The sequence below is a fragment of the Pezoporus wallicus genome, unplaced genomic scaffold (assembly GCF_028554395.1).
Source record: "Pezoporus wallicus isolate ANWC-B61680 ecotype Strahan unplaced genomic scaffold, APGP_CSIRO_Pwel_v1 contig_8341, whole genome shotgun sequence".
Classification (NCBI taxonomy): Eukaryota; Metazoa; Chordata; class Aves; order Psittaciformes; family Psittacidae; genus Pezoporus; species Pezoporus wallicus.
The window spans coordinates 1,339,816-1,365,436 of NW_026638083.1; the positions used below are offsets into that span (position 1 = coordinate 1,339,816).

The window sequence follows — 25,621 nt, forward strand, 5'->3', positions numbered from 1 at the left end:
AAGAGGCTAAAACCTGGCAGTGAATAGATGGAGACTTGAAAATCAGAAGAGGGCTTTTAACCATGAGAGAACTGAAATCTGACATTAGCCTTTCAGGAGGGAGAACGAGGATAAAGCCCCCATGATGCTAAGATGGAGATAGCACATTTATGAAGGATATTCTAAAACACTGTTATCAGTAACAGAGCAGCTCTGGATCTGCTGAACAAAGAATTCCTTCTGGTCCTTTCCTTATGGAAAATGACCTGGCTGGTCTAACAATTTCCTAGGAGAGTCTCTTCGGCACGCACAGAGATGTACAGCCCGTTCTTGGATCTCCTTCCTGGAGGTCTGGGGCAGAAGGACAAGTTGAGACAGAGGTATCCAGCATAATAGCTGCTCCCAGCTACCGCAGCCGAGTACAAATTAGGAGAGTCCACGAGGCTGCGGTCATTTAGTCTCGATTAGCTCCCGTCTGGCCCACAAACAGGAACATCCATATTGCACAGAAGGAGCCACATTCCCATCAGCCCCACAGCTGCCCGCTGACCTTGCTTGGAATCTAACTCCATGATGCACAAAGGCTGAACAGGAGGAGCTGGCTGGTCCCTGGCCAGGAGCGGGCAGGTGCCGGGGCTCCCTTGCCATGGATCCAGCGCCTTCCAGGGAAACACTTGTTGGACCCAGGATAGCAAGCCCTACCCCATGCCTAAATAGTAAAGCCACCATTTAGTTCCTCCATCTCCACACCAAGTATCTCATTTCAATTTAATTTCACAGTTGTAATGGATTTTTCAAAACTATTCCAGAACATATTTACTTTCCAACATCTTATTTCCTTTCACATTTGAAAAAACTTTCTATCTAATCCCCTAAGTCATCCTCCAGCCTGAATAATTCCAGGTTTTTAATCAATAGCTGTCAGACTTGTCGAATTACTTTAGGGACCACAAAGCAATTTTTAAACATTCATAAACCCTCGTAGAACAGTTAAGTGCACTGAATTCCAAAAGAAAGGGGAACTGAATAACACTGATCAAATAGGATTATATTCTGGCAAATTACAAATTAGGTTTTTATGAATCCTCTCACATTTACTTATCCAGTGTCAGGCTCCTCCTGCTGCAGGAAGGAGAGGCTCTTCACCTCTGGAGAACGAAGCCTTTTCTCTTTTGCTTCTGACCCTGCTAAGCAGGAGCAGGGTGTGATGCTTTTTTGTGTTGTCCTTTGTACGAGCATCATCGCTATCCAGCACTGGGGCTCCCTTCATCACCCTGCTGCCTAGGCCAGAGATGGTCTAGGAGCTGCTGCTCCAAAGCTGTGCAAATGCATCTTGGCTCCTGGCATCATTGCCAACCCAGTCTTTGCTTCCCAGTGTGCTTCTGGCACACGGATCTGTCTGACATGTCAGTCTCGAAATGAGGGAGGCCAAAAGTTCTCAATCTATTGGACATCTGTACCCAAACCGCAGCTTGAATCCTTTATGGGGACGCTTTTCCTCACTGCGGTGAGTCAAGCCATGAGATGAATGTGGGAGCCTGGGCTGCTGTCCCCTGTTCTGTGCTTGTTCTACCAATAAAGAGAGATCAAGACTGTCTGAAGAAGTCAAACGTGTTTATCCAGAAGTGACTTTACACACAGCAGTCCCACTTCATCATCGCAGCGTCCTTCTTAAATTTGAGGGATGTGGCCTGCATAGGGGGTTAAAATAGGGAACTTCATAGCTACACCAGGAATGTTGGAAGCCTTCCAGGGAAAAGTATGGCTCAGATCAAAGATGGGATGAAGGAAGATCAGAAGAAAGGAACGTTTCAGCTGGCCACATGCAGCCTAACAAGCCCGAACCCTCCGCCCTCCTCCTTTCAGCTGAACTTACTCTCCACTGCCTCCGAAACACCCCAAACATACCTGCCCTTCTCCTCTTCCTGTGTGAGACTCTCCCTCTGGGGCAGCCTCCTTGCCATCTAAGCAGAAGAGCTGAGCACAAGCACAGAGCCCATGCAGAGCCTCAGAGGCCACACAGAAGAAGGAGCTGAACCCTGTCTGTGGCACTGGATGCACCATGGCACCAGGGAAATTCCTGTTCCTTGGCCACTGAAGACAGGATGGGGCAGGACAGTGTGTTTTCACGAGGAAGAGCTGCTGGCAGAGGGCTTATAGCTCAGGTAGGGGCAGGGCTGGCAGCGCCATGCAGGACACATCCTGCCTGTTCCAGGCCGGCACAGCGGGATGTGGGAGGTGCTGGGGACACACACTGTGCTGCAGCATCACATCCAGTACAGACACAGCCGTGAACTAGGTAGGGCACAGGCCTCCACAGTCCTTTGGAATGATTCACCTTATCTTATGCCATGTTTCCATAGTGTCTCCCTGCCCTTTCCCAGCACACACGGGATCATGGATGCAGCCAGCACTGTCAGTCCTGCACGTTACGCTTCTTATCCCACAGACTGCTCCTTAGTGAGGAGGTATCAAATACATTCCCTGGCTATCTGCATCTGCTGCAGATGTCTTCTGCCAGAGATGTGCAACTTTATCTGTAAAGCCTCTACATACCAAACAAAGGCTGCTTGTAACCTTGGCGCTGCTTTCTGGTGCCCCAGAAGACTCTTGCTGTTGGCATCTTCATCAGTGCTGTACTGACAGCAACAGGAGAGACCCATCTCCCACAGCCGTGCTGCTGTATGCTGACAGCCCACAGTTGTCACACCCTTGCCCAGGCTCCCATGCCCAGAGCAGGATATGCAGCAAGCACAGACTCTGAGCCCCAGCTGACCTAGATGTGACAAGGGTTCCATGTCTAAACCATCACTCTGGAAGCTGAACCTGTCCTGGTTTTGGGAAGCCTTGTTCCGAGAGCCCAGATGGCCAACATCTGCCCAAGTGCTTTCTGAGCCTTTAGCTGGGGTCTGGAAATCATTAAGACACACAGCTCGGAGATGGGAAAGGAGTGCATGACCCACCAGCTAGTGCAGGTCAGGAGGGAATGCAGGATTGTCTGATTCACAGAGCTGCTTTTCTTTTGTACTTCAAACTGAAGCTGCAAAAATATTTCTCGATGATGAGAACATTTCAGCAAGTTCAGATGGTTTTAGCTTTGCTTTTCTTAGTGAGGTGCTTAGTGGCTTTGTCAAGCTACACATCACAGACAGCAAAAGTCTTTTATTCTCCTTCAGCTTCCCCTCTATTTAGCTTATTGCCCAGTGGAACAGAAAACCAAACATACTTAAACACCCTGTGCTACCATACAGAAGCTCATACAAATGTATGTGCAACTACATGTATTGCATGTTCTAGGCCAGAACAAGAGCTAATTAAAGAGTAAAGAACTTTACAGGACACAGAGCTGATCAGTTCAGCATCAATGATGGAGCTAACTTTTCCTTTCAACTTAAGTGATTAACCCCCGGAATTACACTTGACAAGGATTCAAGCATTTCATTACCTTGCTTTAGTAATAATATTAAAAATCAGAGTGCTTTTTGTCAGGAGATACCCCGCCCAGGGATTTGTAAAGAGCATTTAATTACAGGGTTATTTCATTAAATGGAAAAATGGAACTAAAGACAAGAGGCTGTGATTTGGGGGAAGAAGAGTGACAGTGAAGAAGAGGCACTTACAGGGCATGAAAGTAGAGAAAACACCCTAAAAGAAGCACTGAAAAGCAATTCCTCCTTATATGCAATGGCCTGGCTCCATCACATGTGGCAAGGGCAGGACTGCCGCCGCCAGCCCAGGACCTGCATGGAGCTGGGAAACAGCGGCCAGCACTCGTGCTTATTTGCTTGGCTGTAATTCAAAGGATGAATTACTAAATAACATTAGTTACCATGGGGGCACTGCCAATATGGAACTACTCTGAAGTCACGAGACCGAGGGGTTTGGGCTCAGGGTTCTGCTTTCCCGTTAAGAGGCACAGGGACTGGTTGTACTGACAAACCGGGGAGAGCCCGGCTGAACAAAACACTGCCACACAGATAAGGGGGGGAAAGCTCATCGGATGAAGAGAGAAAGAGGAAACAGCCACTCTGAACATGGATTTTAAGTCGACTGCAGTGTCCTCAATCTGCTTCACAACCAGCTGGGTTTATTTCCATCCCTAGGAGGGTGAACTACAGGCAGCACGGGGGCAGGAGCTGCCTCCCCACCACCCGGGTGTCCCACTGCAGGCAGAGGAAGGGTCAGGAGAGAGCCCCAGTGTTTGGATTTCAACAGTTTGCACTTATCTGTGTTTGTGGAAGCACTTCAGAAACTCCCTCAGTGCCTCAGGGAGCGGTTTCCTGGTCTGAGCGCTCTGGGAGCCAGGAATAACCCAGGAACCAGCCCGGGCGGTTCAGCTCCTGTGTGCAGGGCAGTGGGAACAGGTCAGATCTACCTCACTTCAGTCCCAAGGTGGGGGGGAGGAGAGACAAAGTACCAGACAGGAAAGCTTAGATCTGTATGAACACATTGGGTTCCTCTTATCTCAGGTTCTACCTTTTCTGTCCAGAATATCTCCATCAAACTGCCAATGCATGGGGTTCTTCCTCTTTTAAAATAGAATCAGAACAGTTCAGGTTGGAAGAGACCTTCGAAGCTCATCGAGTTCAACGAGCAGGAATATCTTAAATCAGGTTGCTCAGAACCACATCCAGCCTGGCCTTGAACGATGCCATTTCCAAACCATGCTTCCATTACTTCCAAAAGTGAGTTTCTCCGATACGAGAAATAAAATCCATCCTGGATGAATGTTAACATTAACAGTAGCCCCAAAATCACTTACTGTCATGCTGGCATAGTGTTATTGCTAAATATACCCAACAGGCATTTTAATCTCTACCTGCCAGCCCAAGCCACCACTCAGAGCCCAGCTGTGGGCTGGGACTAAGTGGACTCTTGTGCTAACACTGGTGCTAATGGCCAGAAACACCCTCTGCTTTCACATCCCTGAGTGCTTTTCACAGCTGAGTAACTCCAGTCACCATCAGCCAGGCTTAGCGCTGTATCAGTAAATAGAAGAGAAAAACCAGCCTTTGCCTCCTAAAAGTTATATGCTTGTCACCGTCTTTCAAAGGATGCTCTGAATACAGAGCAATGTATGAAGAGTATGAATACATGAAAATTGAGGCAGTTTTTTAAACTCCACTGAAATGCTCACTGATACACTGAGAAAATGCCATAAAGTGCTAAAATACACGGTCAGTGCTGCCCAGCCATGTGAATGGTGCTGGGATGGGTCTTGGAAGTTCAAGACCACAAGAGTTTTACTGTATTACAGTTTATTCCTCTCATTAAAATAATAAATCTGGCTTAGCAATACTGTTCCATACAAATACCAAGAGATTTGGCCTTAATACACTCAGCTTTATAATTAACACCAACTTTAGTGTCTACGAAGGCTAAGAGGTCTCTGGGGTTCCTGATCAGGGAATAAATCTATTTAAGGCCTAGATTTATGGTGTGTTACAGCTGTGGATTTAGTAGGGGCTTGGGGCTCCAACAGTTCAAAAGTACTCCAAAGGGATCTTCTGCAGCACAGAGGGATGCAGGAGCCCATCCCTCAGGTGAGCAGCGAGGCTGCAGGGCAGGGAAGAGATTGGAGCCTCATTTCCAACCAGCTCTTGACTAAGCAGGAGCAAGAAGCAGAGATGGAAAATACCCTGAGGTTATAAATGGGTATTTAAAAGGAGAAGTTCTATTGAGAACCTACTGCTGGGATTTGATTTGCTGCCATTCCCACTGGCATTTCTGGGAAATTTCCCCTCTATAAATAAAATCTATTTTAAAGTAAAGCGTCTTGCTTCTGGGTTTTCTGGTGCAACCTAGTGAAGAACCCTGCACAATAGCTTTGTAGCAAATAAAGCTCAATTAGCTAATGGGGCTTGGATCTGTGTTGCAATCATAGAGAGGGAGATCAGTGCTCCAAGCAACAGAACTGTGCAAACACATGCAATGAACAAAGCCACAGAGACTCACCATTTCAAACATGACCCACGACAGTCATCCAGCCACTCGACTTTTGCCATCTCTGAAATGGGGATGTAGCCTATAGCAGCTTGAGGAGCCCTTAGGAGGACTTACACAGGTTTAACACAAACATATACAGTATTTTCTAATCTATGTGTTAGACATTACTTTTCCAAGAACACTTTGCTGTAAGCTGCTGGAAGACCTGACTCACTCCATGGCTTTTGGCAAGAGGCTTCTCTTCTGCATCCTTTCATTTATGTTTCTAGCCCAGTATCCCACAACAAGCTTCTCGTCTATCTAATACGGTATCCTGCCTCCAGCAGTAGCTAATAGCTGATGTTTCAGAGGAAGGCAATCTTGTTAACAAAGGGAAAATATAGTTCCTGACCCTTGAAGGCAGGCAGGCAGAGCCCTGAAACTTTTGATTTATTCTTCCTGCTGATGTTGGTTGCTTAGCTACAAATATTCTCAATGCTCATACAAGGCCCTCTCGTACTCCTCCTCGCCGCCACGGTTTAAGTCTGGCCACAGTTTATTTTTCTTGAAACCAAGGTGATGAAATTGCATGTGGATGTTACATCTGTGATGCAGAATGCGCTGCTCCCTCTCCAGCGCTGGGTTATTGCCATCAGTGTTAACAGGAGTAGAGGGGGCTCCATTCCACAAGTCACCTCCAACACCGAAGATGGGCAACAGTGCCCAGCTCTGATGTAAGAGAGCTCTTAAAAGAGAAATCAGCAGGGAGAAGAAGTGAGAGCCAAGCCCGATGAACCAAACTGAACCTGCAGCTGAAGCAGACCTGCTGGCAGCTCGCTCCATGGACCTGTCAAGCGCTCAATGCAGCACAGCACTCGGCCTCTGCTGACACAATGCGTGTAGCCAGAGGGTCTCTGGATGCACCATCCACAAGCAAATGAGGCTGGATGGGAGCAGCTGATACCAGTCTGCCATAATGAGGGGCAAACATCCCGACCACCTGACAGCATCCCTATGGATCTCCCCATCCTCTTCACCTGTGCCCCCAGCTGCCTGCAGAGCACATGGCTGCAGCCTCATGGCTCCACTGCTCTCTCCTCTGCCGGTGTCCTCCTGAGGTTGCTGTAGCGTGAGTGCTCATTAAACCTCAGGTCCAGACATCCCCATCTCCCACCCTGTGCTGCACTTATGTGGGGACAGGAAGAGGCCACCAGCAGGTGACGTGAGTCAACAGGAAACAATGGTCTGGTCTCAGTCAGGGTTAAATAAAATCACTGCAAAACAATAACATCTCGGAGCTACCCGTGGGGAAACGGGGAGAGCGGGTCTGGCTATGAGCTCTGGGACAATCGCTTGCACCAGCTGTGGGGCTGGGGCAGGCAGCAGAACTCAAAGGTGGCTTTTTTCCTGCCTGCTGAAATTAGAGAACAATGAGCAAAGCCTCCCTGGTAGGAAAGGGAAACACGCGGCCCCGGCCCCACAGCCGAGCTTTGAGACCTCTCATTGAACACAGCTAACAGAGATCATAGGACCACAGAATCGCAGAGTGGTTTGGGTTGCAGGGGCCTTAAAGCTCCTCCAGCTCCAACCCCTGCCACAGGCAGGGACCCCTTCCACTAGAGCAGCTTGCTCCAAGCCCTGTGTCCAACTTGGCCTTGAACACTGCCAGGGATGGGGCAGCCACAGCTTCTCTGGGCACCCTGTGCCAGCGCCTCAGCACCCTCACAGGGAAGAGCTTCTGCCTAAGGCAAGGCAGATCATTATGTGACCCCGAGGTTACTGCTTAGGAAGCAATGGACAAGTATGGAGAGCTGTTAGTGCTGCTACATTCTGCTGGAGCAACTTGAGCAGTAAAAAGCGCCTCTGGAGCTCACAGTGCCTCGTGTTTGGTGAGCAGGTAATAGAGGAGACAGAAGTGCTGGGAGTCAAGGGTCTCTTTATCAAACTCGTTTTTAACTAACAACCTTGCACTGATGCCAGGAGAGAAGCAGAAAGCTCCCGTCAGCACCACAACCAGTGATTAATCTGTTGCACGGCGCTTTGCTTGCTCGACATGACAGAGCTCATCAATTCTCATTGTTACTGATGCTGTCCTGGCCCAGGGGCCAGGCAGGAGAAGGCTGCCTTGTGCTGCAGGTGTCCTGGACAACTGCCTGGCCACGGTCAGGGAAGCACAAGCAGCCTGACTGCAGATAACCCCCATTTATCATGGACACTGGCTCTGGATCTGAGCACCTCTGTGGGCAAGGAGGCACGGACACACAGACACATGCAGAGGAGGTGTCACCTCACTCCGTGCAGCAGTTCTCTGCCCACGGTTGGCTGCAAGCTGCGGCGCCATGGAAGGGCTGCCACGAGCATCACTTGGAGCACTCTTCATCCAGCCCCGTCACCTGGATCCCGAAAGGAACTGCAGTGTTCAGTGGCAACACCCTCGGGAGCTCGGAGGCCAAGTCTGTGTCACTGCGCAAAGCACCAAGGACCGCTGTCAGTAGAGTTAATATCTGCGCTGTGCTTTGACTGGAGAGCTCTGGTCCTACATTTCGGATATTTCTCTCTTGGCATGGTCTGTGCATCTTCATTTTCTCAGCTCTTCTCATGCCCATCACTCCAAGCCCCACAGGCTCATCAGGCACTGACTGCTCTCCTCACTCCTGTATATGTTGTCTCTGTATCACCTGTCCCTTGGTGCTGACCGCCTGTCCCAGGCTCCAGCAGGAGAGGTCCCTAAAACATGCAGCAATCCTATGAGTTGCAGGGAGGGAAAGGGCAATCCAAGAGCAAATAACACTAACAGGGGGACTGGTTTAGTGGTGGCCTTGGCAGTGCTGGGTTAACGGTTGGAGTCCATGGTCTTAAAGGTCCTTTCCAACCAAAATGATTCCATGATTCCGTGAGTCTGTTCTGTGAATCTCTGTGCTGGAGCTTTCTGCTCTCTCCCATGGGAGCATCATGTTGTGCAACCCCTTCAAGAAGGTTCCGGTCCAGCACACCAGTCAAGCACCTCGCAGGATATGACAAACTGCTTGGAGGCTTTGTTAAAGCCTTATTTTAATCATTTTATCACTCTAATTCTTGTTTTCATTGTCTTTGCTGTAAATCTACTGGCTGCAGCCCAGTCTGCATCCTGCTCTTTCCTGGGAAATGGAGTGTGCCAGACCTGCCCATTGCAGCAGGGAAGAAAGAACCAGTGCTGGTGAAGGGAGACAATCTTGGAACAAGGCTGTATATGCTAACATGTTATAATAATAACATATAATAAGCCTATGCATGCTAATGCTAATATATAAGCTATATGCATAGTCACTGACTGGAGCAACTGGCAGCTTGGGCCCAGCATTCAACGCATCTCTATCAGACATCAGTGCCCAAAGAGTCTTAAAACTGTGTCTTCAGCACCTAAAATCAGGAGTGAACAAATCAGTGCCTTTACGTTTTGCTATCGCAGGTGATAGAGCTCCAAGTTCCTCGAATAGCTCTTCTCAACACAAATGACAACTGTATCTTGTATTATTAAATCTGTCATCAAATTGCATGTCTCTGAAATGGTGAAAGTCAAAGAGAATCCACGGAGGGGGGTGTTTCTGTACAATACCCAGCAGAGCTGAGGGAGCCTTTTAAATAAGAAAAGGTGTTATTGCTGTCACTGTCAGCAGAAGGAAGCTCACAGAATCACTGAGTGCTCTCTCATCCCACTCACTGCCTTCCCAGCTTCCCAGCCATGCACCCTGGGGCCACAAAAGCCTGGCACATTGCTGAGACAGAAACCCAGAGTGGCCCAGGGCTGTGGCTCAGGCTGGGTGTGAGTGGAGCACCCTGTGCTGGGCAACGTCTCCTGCTGAGCTGGGGCTCCCCTTTGTCTACAGCACAGCTCTGCTCGCATCCCCCTCTTCTAATATTGGCACTAACGAGGCCACAGGAGCCTACATTGTATTTACAAGCCCCACGGCAGCCCTCTGCTCCCCGTGGCTGCTGTCATGCCTGGGGACACCTCCTGCTCATTGCTGTGTAGTGGGAAGGATGGTGGCAGGAGCCCTGGCACTGTGCTGCAGAGCCACAAGGCAATGGGGTCTGCTGGAGCAACCTGCTCTAGTCAGAGGTGTCCCTACCCCTGGCAGTTGGAACTGGATGAGCTCTGAGGTCCCTTCCAACCCAAACCATTCCGTGATGGCTGGGAATCAGAAGGGAGCAAGGAGAGTCACTCAGTTTACCTCTGAACATTAACATGACTATGAATTACCATTTGCTACATCAAGCATGATTTAAAGAGAACAAACACAGATGCAGCCTTGACCTTCTCTCCCTCCCTGTACTCTCCTTTCCTTATCCCCTTCCTACAAGCCACAATCCCTGAGCCTGGGGCAGATGCTCAATGCTGCTGCTGGGGCAATTCCTCACTGTCTCCAGCTCACAAGTCTGAATGAGGCTTCTCTTGTTAGCACACTTCACTGTTTTCATTGTATCTGGGTGCTCCCCTAGTTGTACATTGATTATAAACATGCTTCCTTTTCCTACAGTGATTATTGTTTGCTGTATTTATTGACTAGTGAATGGCTCAAAGTCATTTTGCTGCTGTTTAAGATATTGGGAGCAATACTGGTCAACCTGCTACCTTTGGGGGAAAAGATGGGAGGGAGGAAGTGTGCCTGCAGCCTAATGAGGACGCAAGTGCTTGCCAGGCTTTAACTTGAAATACTTGCCTTCTTTTCAACAATATCCTTTTCCGCTGGGCGCTGGAAAGAGCAGAGCTGGACAATTGCACGGGAAGCAGGGAGAGGCTAACAATAGAGGAGTGGAGTTGGGAGTGAAACCAGTCCATGTCCTTTGACTCGAAACGTGAAAACAAACAAATTGCACGAAGGATGACTAACAAAGGCAGCTTTAACAATCGTTTCAGGGCTCGTCTTTTCAGGTTCGCAGCACGGACGCCGGGAAAGGACATTCGGATCCCTGCATTACACGAGTTTCAGTACAGCTCCCTTTAAAGTTGGCTCTGCTGCGCTCTTACCACGTACACAGCCGCCTACACGCACCCTGCTTGCAAACACACCCGCCCCAGCCTGGCCAGTGCTGTTCTCACAACCGTACACAGCTTTTACAGCCGCTTCCAGAACTGTACTCATTCCATAGGCAGCGCCACACGCTCCGCTCCCCGGGATGTGAGGGAATTGCTGACCTGTGCCCTGTGCTCCCAGATTACCGAATCCCTTTTTGCGGAGTACCAGCGCTCAGAGTAAACCCCTTCCCAACAAACCACTCGCCACTTGATTCCAGCATCTTTTTCCTTCCCTCCCCGCCAGTGTCTAGAGAAGGCACCGAGCACTCCTTTGCTCGGTGGGTGATGAAACACAGAGGTTGGCTCCAGCTCAACCCCCCCCGGCTGATTTCACAGGAACAGCGCACACATCTGCACCGCTGAACCGACTGACAGACCTCGGGAGATCCCTGCTCAGAGCAACCCAGCAGTTGAACACCAACACACTGCGATGCTGGAGCCCAGCAGTCCCATCAGCTGAAGCAAGGCACTGGAAGGTCTGTTTTCTCCACATCTGGCCCTTTTTAAACAGCAGCATATGAATTAAAAGGATTTAAAAGGTCCAACTTCCAGAGCAAGCTCACGAAGGTGCAGGGAATGCTTTGTCCATTGTAATCTGGCACATCCTGGCGAACCACTGAAAAGAAAGGTAAGTGGAAAACTAGCAGACACTTACCCCAAGCTTCCACGGGACAGAGAAATCAGACCAGGAGAGAACCCCAGTTCTGAGGTGCCCGGGGAAGTCAGCTCCTCCGCGAGCAGCGCGAGCCCATCTCCTGCCTGCCTGCCTGTCCCGCTGCCTGCTGCCTGAGCGGGCTCTTGATCTGCTCCAGACTCCGGGACCGCCAGACTTCCTCTGCAGCTGATAGCGGGGTTATTAAAGTAAACTGACTATTGCCCTTTGTGAGGAGGTGGGGGGCTGGGAGGCTCAGCCCCTTCCCTTCCTTTGTAATTCAAACCCTTCCTTGAGGCTCTGCTCTGGAGGAGAGGCATCTGCTCCCAGCCCCTTCCCTGCTGCCTGGGAGCTCCCACAGGTACTGGCTGGGATCCAGGCTGAACAAACCGCACCGCACTCCCAGCTTCCATGACAAAGCACCTCATTCCTAATTAAGCTTCACCTAGCATTCTTCTCCCTCGTACATAACCAGTGCGAACACACAGGTAAGAAGGGAGAGGGGTTGCACAGGAGCACCGGCTCCCCTGCACCTCAGATCACTGTGAACATTTCCTCTTCATTTATTCAGTATCAGGCTCCCAACGCTTCCAAAACGTTGTGTATTCACCATCCCTACCTGGGGCTCTTGGCTGCTGAACACTGGGAGCTGCTGGGTGGATGGATGCTGGTGGCATCAGAGCAGTGCAGGTTTCCCACCCCTCCCTGCACTGGTCCCCAAGCCTGGCATAGCAATGTCAATGTGCTTTCCTAGGCAGCTGCATCGGGATCGAGCAGCCCTGATCTTTATTACTTCCTGAAGGCAGTTAATCTTTAAAGCTGAAACTATAAATGCTGCCAGCTTAGCTCGCAGCCTCCTTCTATGGGCATTTACAATTCACATTTGGAATTGTAAAGAAGCCCAGGCATGCAGGGATGTGTCCACAATGCAGCCATACAGGAATTAAAGGCCATTCTCCTCAAATCCTCTTGAAATCTAAACTTTCATTATTAGCCATACGCAGCATGATAATAAACTCCAGTCTGACAGCAACACACACATCTCATCTCACTGTGTTTCAGTACCACAATACTCCACAAAGGCCTGGTAAGCAGGCTCAGTCCAACAGATTTTCCTTCACCCTGTTCAGTGGGAAAATGCTGGCACATCACAGAAATCAAAGGAAAAAAAACCCAAACTGGAATATTGTGTTGAAGTTCCCACAGCTCCCGGCGCCTCCCCCCCTTTCCCAAAACATCCTCCTTGAGCAGTGGTTTGTGCTCATTTCTGACAGCACATGTTTAGATTCGCTGCTCTGGTGATGACCACAAGCAGTGGGGACAGTCACACTATCCTTCTCAGCTGTTTGTACCATTCCCTGAGTTAATTTCAGAGGGAGCCGAGAGCATCTGCTGTGATCCAGGGCATGTTCTTGCACCAGCAATCATGCTGTACCCCAGACCGAGGGCTAAGAATGAAAATGGCTTTGCAGTGCCTCTGATGGAGCTCAGGTTTGGAGTCTTAGGCCAAATGCCACTTCCACTGCAGCCCACTGGCTGTGTTCTCTGTTCTCCTCCATTTACAGGAGCAGGATCTGACTACAGAGCCGCTGTCCCAGGCAATCTGCAAGCCTCCCATTTCCTGAGATCCCTCCCATGCTCACCCCAATCCTCGGCTGGCAGACAGGCACATCTTAACTTACGGCCTTAGGGCATTAATAGTAGGTAGATATTAAATGACAATAAAACCACGGACAGTCTAAGATGAGACTGGTACAAAAGAACAGCTCAGCAAACAAACCAACCCCCAAATCTGTGGTGTGCCTCTGTTGTTATGAGAACACAAGGAGCTTGCTTTTCTTCTCTATTACACTGGTTCAAACTAATTCCACTCATTTATTCTCTATATACATGGGGATACTAAAATAAGAATTGACCTAGCATTGAATATTCCCTGTCTTAGGAATGACTCCCAGCTGCTAGTAACACAGAAGGTCCACGAGAGCCTGGGAGCATGTATCCATATGCATGCTTATCTCTTCATTTCAGACCATTCTCTTCCTTTCAGACCATTCATCATTCCTTGCCTGGAAGCAACAGTTAATTTACAATAACTCAATGTCGAGATTGCAGTTTAAAATCCTCTTGAGGATTGCCCTGGGAGAAGATTTTGTCCCGGCTCTCTGCGGCCACTGATTCAGCTGAGCCTCTTCTGAAGTCACTCACTCTTAGAGTATAACAGAAAAAAGAAAGAGAGAAGACCTGCTGGCTGCAGCCAGTGCACATCCAAACCCAATGACGGATCATCTCTCCAGAGCATTCTTTAGGGATTTCAATAGCAGAACTGAGAGGCAGAAAAGAAGAATAAGGCCAGTCACAAAACCCTGCATGCAGTGGAGACTGTTCCCTATGGTTTATTGTTTTGTCTGAATATAGATCTAAATAACATACGACTCTCGCACAGAGTAGGAAATGCTTCCAACCTAAGAAGGAGAAGATGGAGGAGACGGTGCCCCTGTGCTCACATCAACAGATTGGACCTTTCTGAAAAAGCCAGGTCACAACCAGACCTGCTCCCCCCCTCGCAAACAGCAATCCAGATAAAATCCATGGGAAGGATCCTCGGAGCAGAGCTAACTATGGCCTGAGTCTGTATCCTAGAACCATAGAATCAACCAGGTTGGAAAAGCCCTTTAAGCTCATTCAGTCCAACCGTTCCCAGCCCTGCCAAGGCCACCACTAACCCATGGCGCTGAGGGCCTCATCTCCATGGTTTGTGAACCCTTGCAGGGACAGTGACTGCAGCCCTGCCCTGAGCAGCCTGTTCCAATGCCTGAGCATCCTCTGGGGAAGGAATTCTTCCTAACATCCAGTCTATCCCGTCCTCCCCTTCCCTTTCTTACATTTGCTGGGACTCAGCTTTATCTTTCCATTTTAAGGACTTTGCCACCTCATACCAGCGTTGATGGCTCTTGCCTTTTAACAAGCTCAAACTGCAGCTAGAATTTTGGAGAGCAATTATTGAAGCATCTTCAGGTAGCGCTGCAGACAGTGCCCGATGTGCCATCTATGGAAATCAGAAGGTGTCTAAAGAGGGTGTTTACAAGCAGAATGCTGCTCAAAGTCTGCCTCGGTTGCAGATAACAAGGCTGAGACAATGACAGATCTCCTTCCCCTGGCAGCCAAGAGCAGCTCCCTCTGATTGGCTTTGCCGTGTTTATCCAGGATGCTGGGAGAGAGCAGGCACCAAATATGCAATTAATTGGCAGTTTGCAGGAGCATATTGCCTAAAGATAAACAGAGTGGGTGATCCTGGCGCATGTAACACGCTGAGCGCTGCAGATGTAGTGTTGACCCAGTTAAAAACCAAACGAGGGTTCCTTGGTTCTCTTGGAACATAATTGTATTCAAATGAAGACTTTTTGTGCATGGTCCCTCTGGCCTTTGGGTGCTCTGTGTGTGTGTGTGAGTTTAAGCTGTTCCAGGGTCTTCCTTAATCTGCAAGTACTTCATAAATGAAGGATTTGCTGAGAACTTCTACTGCTGACATGAATGGATAGAAGCTGTTCTGTGCAGGAGCAGACAAGCGACTGCGACGCAGTGTTAATGGCCTCTGCTCTTCACAGCGGGTGATTTGCAAGCAGGAAGAGAGGAGAATGCTGGATCTGAGTCCAACCTGGAATCAGGTGATGTGGGAAGGAACAAAATTCCCTAGGACAGACCCAGGAGTGAAAGGAGATGGGGTCTGGAGGAGTAGAGGGGAGGGGGGGTTATTCTGGGAGGACCTGGAGCAGGGGGATGACCAATGCTCAGGAAATAGAGGGTGAGTGGAAGGGACAGCCTACAGCTTCTAAATAGAGGTGTTGCCATAGGCACAAAGATGACATAAAACCCAGTCAGGAAAATGTTAAGGCAGAAGAGTGAATGCTCCTTGGAGGTCAGGATACACACTGTGGAAAATCTGCTGAGGCTGGAAGGGGAAAGGCAACTCGAACGTGATACCAGACAAGCTGGGAAGCTTGAGAGACTTCAGGAGGGGGATCTGTGACATGGTCAAAGCAGCAGCACAAACTGGTGGATCAAGTGTGAGACACAAATGCTGACAGAAGAGCCCTCGCTTCAGGAGAGAGGATGTGCATTAGAAGAGAAGTCCCCGGTGAGGACTTTCAGACTCAGTGTTCTGCAGAACAAAGGAGAGGCCACACAGCTCCCCCGCGCAGCAGCAACAGGCAATGAAAATCACTGACCTCCCAGGACAAAAGGACATTTGCCTTCTCATCTTTTATACTTAGTGCTATAAAACTAACGATTAAAGCATGTGACAAATCTCTCACTTCATTTTACTGAGGCAGCATTGACATTTACCAGCACTGTTCAGATGGAGCAAGAAAACAAGCCATGACCTGGCAACCTCTTTGTGAGGGACAATACACAGAGATTGTATCTGGCCTGACCAATGTGACGACTTCAAAATGCCTTTACAGGAATTACTGATCCCCTGGGGAGAGTTTTACAGCGTGCTCTGACTTGTGTTTTTAGTTGATGATTTCACTTTGCCCTCAGCCTGGGCTGTGAACGCAGAGTGGATGGTTTCACATGTACTTTGTGCTCCACAGACCATGTCTTTCCTTCTTCTATGCTAAGATGATTCCAGGTGAGTTCCTCAAGCAGGGCTCAGTCCAGCTTCCATGTGAATTGTCCTGAAGGCCAGGCCTTAACCACACGCCATGGAGTTCGGTGTTCCAAGAGCACGGCAAAAATTCAGCAGTGTTTTAAAATACCTTTTACTTTTAGATCAAAGTGCCTGCATTTGGGTACCCAAAATTAGCAAGCAAAATAAGTGACATTTTATTCAGAGATGCAGAATTTCCATTGATTTTAATGGATTCAGCATCCCAGAAAAGTAGGCCACTTACTGATGTACCTACATAAGCATCTTCATGCTGACTTGAAGGAGCCAAGTTTGTGAACGATGATGACCTCATGTTTTAAAAATCAGGAGAAAACTCTGCACCCATCAGTCTGCAATTCCCTGTATTTCTGTCAGCAAGTCTCATTCAAGCTGCAAATGTGCCTTTAAAGTTTCCTGCAATGAGGTCTCCTCTGTTCAAGAGAACACTTAGGTACAAGCTAATGTCTTCCCGAAGAGAAACACTGCGGTGAATCGAGGCTAATGGCTTCCTCATACCCCTGTGGTGGAGGTGGGAACGAAGCTTGGTCTCTCCACAGAACAGTTCTGATCCTGATGGGAATGGCTCAGCAGCCTCGGAGACTGCTTCTGCCTCCTCGCTTCACCCAAGGACACGGTGGCATCCTACAGGACTTAGTTCTTCAAAGCACAACAAGTACACAACACCGGATAAATGGCTTCGTGTTCAGTGTTCCGGGCAGGGTGGAGGAAGGAGATGGGGCAGTGAGAAGCAGCAAGACCTTGAGCAAGAGGAGCTCTGGGGAGGGCTATGGAACCAATGGAGCACGATCCTGTGCTAATGCCCATGGAGGAGCTCCTCAACCTGCTGTTTATCTTGTAATTTATCTATTTTAATCTCGTGCGGCTGAAGGACTATCAGTCCTGCCGTCTGTCTGCTGAAGGAAATAGCTGTATAATTGAGTTCTGATTGTTTAAAGCACTTGGCAGGAAACAATAGATAAAACCTGACAGGACTTTCACAGTTAACAATACAAACTAATGAAGTGAAATGCTGCTCAGAGAAATATTGTGACGGGTATCCACGGATTCAGATGAAGGAAAGGAAGTGTCAGGGTGAGTTCTGCGCTGCTCTCCCTCAGTCTTGACTTTGATGAAGAGTCATCAGCTCCTCCTCCTCTCTGTCCACACTTCCATCACACTGCTCGGTCCCGCAGCACTGTCAGCAAGTTTGTAAAGTGACACTGGTTTAAGCAATTCCCAGAGAGGATCCACAAGTGAGCTGAGCTCCCATGGACTTCAGCATTCCTATGGCTCTTACCAGCAGGATCTCACCTGTGGAATGACACAGACCATCGAAGGGAAGCGATGGGGGAAACCCTGAACCTGGATGGATGCACAGGCAGCACTGAACTTCCAGCACGAGCATTTGGGTGCAGGATTGTTCACAGCCACAGCATGACAGGAGCTCAGCACGTAGCCAGCGCAGGCAGGGAGGGCTCTGACTGTCCAACTTGCTCCTAAAGGCAATGGCTGGATATTGAACTTTGGTAGCAAGAGTCACTGCCACTGCAGAGAGCTACAGGCACTTCTTATTGTCCCTTATCTTACACATTGCAGCTCAGAGCCTGAATTATTCAAAGCAGTCTCCACTGGCAGCTTCTTGAAGCAGGAGGCACACAGACACACAGATGGTGGCTGTAGTTTTCCCCTGTGCCTGGAGTATCCCAATTCCCATGTGTGTTGAACTGGACAATTAGTGCAATTTGTTAAGCAGGCAGCAGGCAGTGAGCTGGAGCACACTGTGCTGTGCTCTCAGAGGGTGCTGGTCCACAGCCCCTCTCATCTTCATGTCATCAGATGGGCAGACAGGCAGCGGCCAACCTGCCCTGGCCACGAGTGCAGTACACAGTGTATTGGGTTGGCTGGTTGTGGTTTCAACCACTGGCTCAGCTAGAATGACACTAAAGGCCCCAAAGAAACCAATGAGAGGCCCCAAAGAAACCAGTGATCAGAAGCACTACAGGAAATGATTTCCCTGTTGTGTTTCTTACTGTAGGCACAGTAAGATTGTCCTGGTGTGCTGCGAGGAGGTTCTATGCACAGAAGTAGGATCAGTGTCTATTGTGACTATGATTGATCTCTCAGATACCTCCTCAAAATCAAAGTTTCAAAGGCTCCTGGCTGCATCCAACCTGTGACAGTTCTCCTGGGGCACTGGGGTGTTAGTACTTCAAACCTGACACTCCTGAAGCGGGTGACAACGCTCCACGTTGACTCAAGGGTGGAGGAACAGACCTCAGAAGGCACGGATGTAGCCTGAGTTTCCTGGCTGAATGGTGCCATCAGCTGGTTTGCTGTCATGGAGGCGAATTGTCCATTACCTTGGGAATACCACAGGCTGTTTACTGGGATGAGCTCAGCAGCTGGGAGGGATCAGGGACTCCTGAGTTCCTGCACTGATGTGCAAAAGCAGCAGCAGTGGTAACAGACTGTGATGGGTACAAAGGGAAAATACCAGTATAGCTTTCTCTGAGCAGACCTGTGCGTCTGTGGTGCCTGCCCATCACCTTCACTGGCTCACTAAACACCCAGGATGCACAAGGAGAGGGTTGGGAGCAGCTCTGTGGTGTGAGGGTGGGATCCCACAGGCACTGGGATCAGATGTGGTGGGTGCTGGACAGTGGTTGTGAGAGCTAAGCTGGAGGCCCCAGCTGGAGCCCAGGTCACCACAGAAGCCAAACAGTCGTTACTATCCTCACATTGCAGGCTCAGAGAAAGGTAGAGGGGTGTCTGTGACCAATATCTACTGTGATTTCCCCAGGGGAGCTCAGGAATGCCTGGTTTTTCATGTCCAAATTTAATCCCTGCCAATAGTTCATGTAAATAAGGGAGACCAAAACTACACAGAGTTAAGCCTAGAGTCTGCCTAACGACTGCATTATCTTCCCAGTGACTCCGTATAAGCGCAGAGTTTTCCTGCAGTCACCATAACAGAACCATCACTACTGTGTCCTCTGGATGTCATTAATAAATAATAAATCAAACCACTCAGGAAGAGGGAGCAAAACCACATCTCAGATTTTTCAGAGCACACTGAGGTCAGTAGCAGGGACAGGCAGGAAAGGGAATGTGTAACGGGACGAGCCCTGGGGAACAGCAGCTTTGCAATGTCACAGGGACAGGTAGGAAGATCAGAGGATGCTGCAGGCACAAGCAGTGCCGGCAGCACAGCCCAGGCCCCACTGCCCGCAGGCACCAGCAGCACAGGAACAAGAGCGCCGGGTTTCAATGCCAGCACCAGCGTCTGCCAGAGAAGGTCAGTGTATTTTTGCTGTCAGCTTCTTGGGAGGTTTCTTTCAACATGGCTTAATTGGGTTTTAGCACTGGTGAAAGCCCTGGAGAGAGAGAACTCACGCTTAGTCACAGAGAGTTATGAGCCCTGACAATGGCAAGGTCCCTCTTTGCACAGTCAATGTATGAACAGTTCTCTCCTCCCTCTCTGCAGTCAGTCCTGCTGAGATCCAGGAGTCAATCCTCCCTTCTCTTGCTCTCTTTTTTTCCAGTACACAGCATTGTCCATCCCCAAAGTTCCTCCTCTCTCGCTGTTGGCAGCAGTGAGACAGGAGGGTGGTGTCACCAACTGGTGGTACAGGAAACAGACTGGTCCTGAAGAAACTGCTCTAGCGGAAGGTGTCCTTGCCCATGGCAGGGGTTAGGAGCTGCATGAGCTTTAAGGTCCCTTCCAACACAAAACAGTCTGGGATTCCATGCTTCTAGGAGTACAGGGCTTGGAGGATAAGCTTTGACACCACCCACTGTTCTTGGGTCAGTTTAGCCCATCCCTGCGCCCCAGTAACTCCACCAACATCTTAAGGAGTAAATCAATACCTGGTGTTCAGTCACTTCCACAGATTTCTCTCCTAACCTCTGCTCTTTCTCGGCTGCCTCATTCCCACCCTGCCTCACAATTATCAGAAAGAAGAAGAGAAGGAAAATACACAGCAAGAGGAATCCCCTTTTTTTTTTAAAGACAAGGAACAAACTATTCTCAAAACAGCTGCTTGAATATCAACTGGAAAAGGAATCCAACCCCAAAATAGAGGCCAGTGAAACACACCCTGTCGATGGGAGAAAAATATCTTCATCATCCTTTCCCAAGTTAATCTTTTTCCCAGGTGTGCCAAGCCAGCCAGAGCCCAGGGAGGGAAAGCGAGTTGCTTTCCATTTCCTGAACACTTCTTAAACTATGGAAGGCTCAAATCCATCATCCCAAACATGACTCCAACCATTTCTCTCCCTCTTGTGCTCTCTCAAAGAGCCTCACTCTGCTGGAACTTCATTGTGGCCATTTTCCTCTTTATAGAAAGCATTATTCTTGAGACACACTCAGTTCCAAAGCAACACACGGGTCATTCTCACCCCCACACATGGAACACTCAATGAATTGCTTTAGTTTACCGCAGCCTGAGATGGGATTTCAAAACGTGTCGGATCCTTCCAAGATCCTGTTCCTGTTCCCACTCCCTGCCCCACCCTTCGCTCTTCACAGTGATCCTTTGGGGGATGCTGAAACTGAAATCCATGTGCTTGCCAAACAGTTTTCCTTTTCACCACCTACACTTCCACTTGGGCTCCCGTGAGGCCCCTGGGGCGCGCCGCTGCTGGCACTCGCTCCTGGCAGCAAATGGATCTTGTTTGATTGGGACTGGGTGGAAGGAATCTGCTTCCCATCAGATGTGTGAGGCTGGGCTGCGGGGAGGGTATTATTGTGTTTACTGGCTGGGGATATTTTGAGTGCAGTCGTTTGTTGTTGTGATTTTGGATTAGAGGCATCTCCTGCCTCCTCACAGTTGCTGGCAGCATGCTGTAAAAATATGATTAATTAAAGTGTGACTGTGAATCCACTCAGAGGCTTCAGACTTTTCCTCCTCTAACATTAAATGGAGAAGGGGCCATTTAAAAAGTTCAGACCTTGAAGCAGAATTCAAAGTACACTCAGTGCAGCTCAGCATGACGAGGGTCAACCTTCAACATTTAAAAGCCATGATTCCTCAGAGAGAAGAGACTTCAGTTCCTGGCCCAATCCCAAATACAGAAATAAATAAGTAACAGATAAATAACCAGGCCCTGCTCAAAAGGACTTTGGCAGAAGCACACTGGTCACCTGAGGGGCTCCTTCATAGCCTGTGACGTTTTTACCTTTGTAGACAGCTCAATCCCAGAATAAAGCCCTGTTGTGCTGAGATTTGAGAGTAAAACAACACATTCTGGCTCGGTGAGAAGCCCCTGGAAATCCTGGAAGACCTTCACAAGACCACAAGTGTAGGACTTGTAAAAGAGACAACTTGATAAATTGGGAAATGTGAATTTGCTAACAGGGATTTAAAAGGTATTTTAAGTGATGTGCAATGGCTGCAGCGCAGGCACGGCTCAATCTGAGCGGGGCTGAAGGTCTGCTTTTGAAGGAGTCAAACTTGAAAGAAAATAAGAAGAAAAATGTCTGCTACATTCCAAGGTCACAAAGGGTTCCCTGAAGCTCCGTATCCCTCCCGACTCTGCCTTCCTAAATGATAGTCACTTGTTAGTGCAGAGCACCTACTTGAAACGGAGCATAATTAGCAGGGAAAAGGAAAAGCATGTCAGACTGAGAGAGGATGTCTGTAACAAGAGGTTGTGAGGAGCAATGTGCTGCACATTCAGAGGCAAAATGAGCTATTTATTTATTTCAAGAGCATTACTTTTAAGCTTGACACGTTTTAAGCAGATTGGTATTCTACAGCTTCTGACTGATAGCTTGGAGGAAAGGATCAAGAATGGGAAGCAGAGGCTTGTTACTCAGCGGTAGCCCACTTTTCCAAGCTGACTCCCTTACTATCTCCAAAGTTCAGTATCATGGTCAATCCCCACAGGCACTCCCTCTGCCTAACCCCCTGTTTGGAATCACCACCCAGATGCTCCACAAGTGAACCGGTTTCTCTGAAGAGGATTCATGAATCCGGCAAACCCCTGCTTTGAATGGTGAGTACTGTAGGAGATGACTTGTGGGACAAAATGTCCCATTTTAACAGGTCCGGGCCACGAGGAGTCCCCAGCACACACCAGGTTTTAAAACCAGTAACTTGTACAACAGCCCGGAGCTGGTGTTATCAATGCAAAGCTGCTGCCTGAGCTCCGGAGGCCAGCAGCTCACCCCACTGTACATGCACCGCCCAGCCCTGCTCTTGCCAAGGCTACAAGCAAAGGTAGCGTGAAATAAACAGACATTTGCTTCTGAAAAAAGAAAGAAATCAGTAATTCTCTGTTGTCAGGCAAGAGCACAGGCTACAGTAAAGCCTCTGAACAGGTAAACTTCGGCGCAGCCATACATATAGATGGTGCAAGTGCAAGACAAGGAATGGAAATTTAAAAGGAAACATTTGAAGTTGGGGTGAGGGTAAAAAAATACATAAGCCTTTGAAAAGACAGTGATTATTCGAGATTGTAAATCTGCATGCTAATGTATGTGATTCCCATTGACATTTGCTTTCTAACTCAGTTTTTATTCATTTTGTTGCACACAGATAAGTTCTAGATAAGAGCATTGTGGTGTGCAGAAGGCTTAATCCAACAGAAACCCCCTAACATGCAATTTAAGGATCTCAGGTTCATTAATTCTAAGAGCAGCTTGTTTAATCTAGTTTATTTGCATGGGACTGAGCGAGTCAGGGTACAGCAGACACTGCCTTCCCTTCAGAGACACCCTTTGGGGTCTCCATGCCGGACATGGAGCTTGCTTCTCCATCCTCTCACCATTGACTGGGCAGGTAAAGACTGGACAAGCCCAGAAAGGTCTGTTTCCAACAGAGATTCCAGCATGATCTGTCCTCTCTGCAGGCTTTATTTTCTGCTAAGAAAATAAAACTAATACCCAAACACTCTCCTCCTCATGAACCCATCAATGAGAACTGGACTAAATCCTGAGAAGAACTGCTCTTCCTCTGTGAAACAAACATGTTTGCCCCTAAGCCCTGTGCCCTATGGAACTGCTTCCTTTTCAAGAAATCCAGCTGTGAGAAAGCCTCAAACTTCCTCCAACTCTGTAGCTTTCAGCTGGGACAAGTCCCTGTTTTGTAGCCATGACCCATCTCTAGTTTTGCCCACCAAAGGCAACATCTGAGGCTTATACAAGAGAATCAAAAGGAAACAACAAAGACCTTCCCCAGCCAACATCTGCTGGAGAACAAAACACTGCACCCGGGCTATGACGTTCAAACCATGCACCCCAACCCATTCTCCCCCTCTTCCCCCCAGACCCTCCTTTCCCCCATAAATCTCCCTCCTCTCAGACCCTGGTTGGGATCCTCAGGTGCTAATGGAAAGCAGAAGAGACCTGTTGGATGGTTGACTCCTCCAGCACATCCCCAAGGACCGTGTCAGTAACTGGAGAGCTTTCACTCCTCCTCCAGGCAGCCTGCTCCAGCCTGACATATGCTGCATGCGGCTGATTTCCCGATGCCTGGATGCCTGCATCTTCCCACCTTGTCCCACGTCTATCTGTCAATTACCCACCCTAAATTCTTCCACCTCCCCACTGTTGACACCTTTTAAATACATGGTTATGAAATCCATCCTCTGTTACCCTGCAGCCGACCTACATAACAGACCAGGCTCTGCTCTGCACTCCCAGCAGCTGCTCGAGGGTTGATGCAGACAGAGACGTTCCCAAACTCCCAATCTGATCCCACCGAGGGGCTATGTTTAGATCACACACCAGGGCCTCGTCAGACGGCATCCCAAAGAGCATCCATCATGGCTCGATCCTACTTTGCTGCCTCCGATGTAGCTTGTTAACTATTCCCAAAAATGAGTGTGTTTTAATGACTGTTTTCTGAGAATTGGGATTATTTTCCTCCTAAATGTTTTCCTCTGATTATCTCCAGGATGAAATTCATTTGGTTAATTACCATCCTTTTAATTTGTTTAAGACTGTGTTTCTGTTTCCTGTGCTGCAACACCTCCCTGCCAGCTCTGCCTGCATTTATTCAGTGTCTGACAGACTCTCAGTTTGGGGAACAAACAGAAGATTTCCATAAAAACACACACCAAACAGGCAGCCCTGTGGGGAAAGCCTGAGATCCACCTAAAATCCAAGGCAGGAGAGAAACCTCATTCAAATAGGCACATTTATTGCTGGTGTTTATTACTGGAAGTCGTGTCTCTGAGCCCAGCCAGGTTTCAGCCTCCCGCACCCTCTCAGCCTCCAATTCCACTTCATCTCTGGACATGCAGTCCAAGCTGTCCTCCTGTCAGACACAATCTTTTATAACATCTCCTTCATTTGCCAAAACCCGGCAGTTTTGTACCTAATGCCTTGGCTTATTCCATCATCATCCTATTACTACCCCGAAACAGAGGTAGATGAATTCCAATTTCATTATCAAGCTCTCAGTTCCAGTCAGTGATGCACATACTGGAAGAGCCCTCCTCTAATTTCATTAGTTTTCTAAACTCCCCTAATAATAACAAAAAAAATATCTTCCATGGATAATGCAAATGAGACCAATGGAGCCATTAGGAGACATTTCAAGTATTCTTGAGCCAACGACAGAGCCACCCAAAAGGAAAGGTCGTGGCACCCAATTAAATTACATGCACAGACTTGAACTGCAGCAGCACTGAAGAGCATCCAATGGCTTGGGAAGAAATTCAGAGCTGTACCCATTTACCATCACATGTACAACACCACAGCCCCTGCTTCCTGGACGTGTACTTTGCCCTCTGTTACCTCAGGAAGGACAATTCCCCTTTCAGCTTACAGAAATTCTATCCAGCAGCTCAGGATGCTCTCCTTGAGCCCCTGCCCGTGTCCCAGCACAGCCCCTGGTGCCACCCCAGCCTCGGCTGCACCCACGGCTCTTTTCCATGCCAACATATTTCTATCTCATGCAGAAAGCTGTTTGTCCCTTAATAGGGCACATTTTCCAGAGAGCTCTGTGGTTCTGGAAATTATGGGCTATAAAGAATTAATGGATGAATATAAATCAATTTAGTTCACCAAGAGAGTATGCGTTTTATGTGGTGGAGGCTTTCAAAGAAAAGTAATTAGTTGATTTGGCATTTTAATCTTCAGAAAAATAAAGAAGCTGTTTTTCTGCTGAGAGGATGTGTTTGAACACAGAAACATATGCTGTGCTTTCTGAAACTATAGTAAGAAGTATTTATCTGCTGGATGTGGCATAGCTGATAGTCACTTCTATTGTCTCAGGAAGATTCCTTGCGATAAAGACTTCAGCACACAGACTGCATTTTACTTCCCAAAGTGCCCAACTAAAGGCTCTTCAAAAGGGAGGTCTGCTTCTCTCCCAGGTAGGTTGCTTCTAGGGACTGCTACAAGGACATA

The 25,621-nt window shown here is 48.6% G+C and overlaps 1 protein-coding gene across 7 annotated transcripts in view; it reads right to left on the bottom strand.

Annotated features, from left to right (window-relative positions):
* Nucleotides 1-25,621, bottom strand: part of DAB2IP (DAB2 interacting protein) — a 167,433-nt gene that overhangs the window by 60,169 nt on the left and 81,643 nt on the right. The window contains exon 1 of one of the 7 annotated variants that reach the window (XM_057409057.1): nucleotides 11,616-11,778. The exons of the other annotated variants lie outside the window; for them this stretch is intronic. The gene's annotated coding sequence lies outside the window, so the exon portion shown is untranslated. Of the gene's footprint in view, nucleotides 1-11,615; nucleotides 11,779-25,621 lie in introns of those variants that run through there. 7 annotated transcript variants of the gene reach the window in all.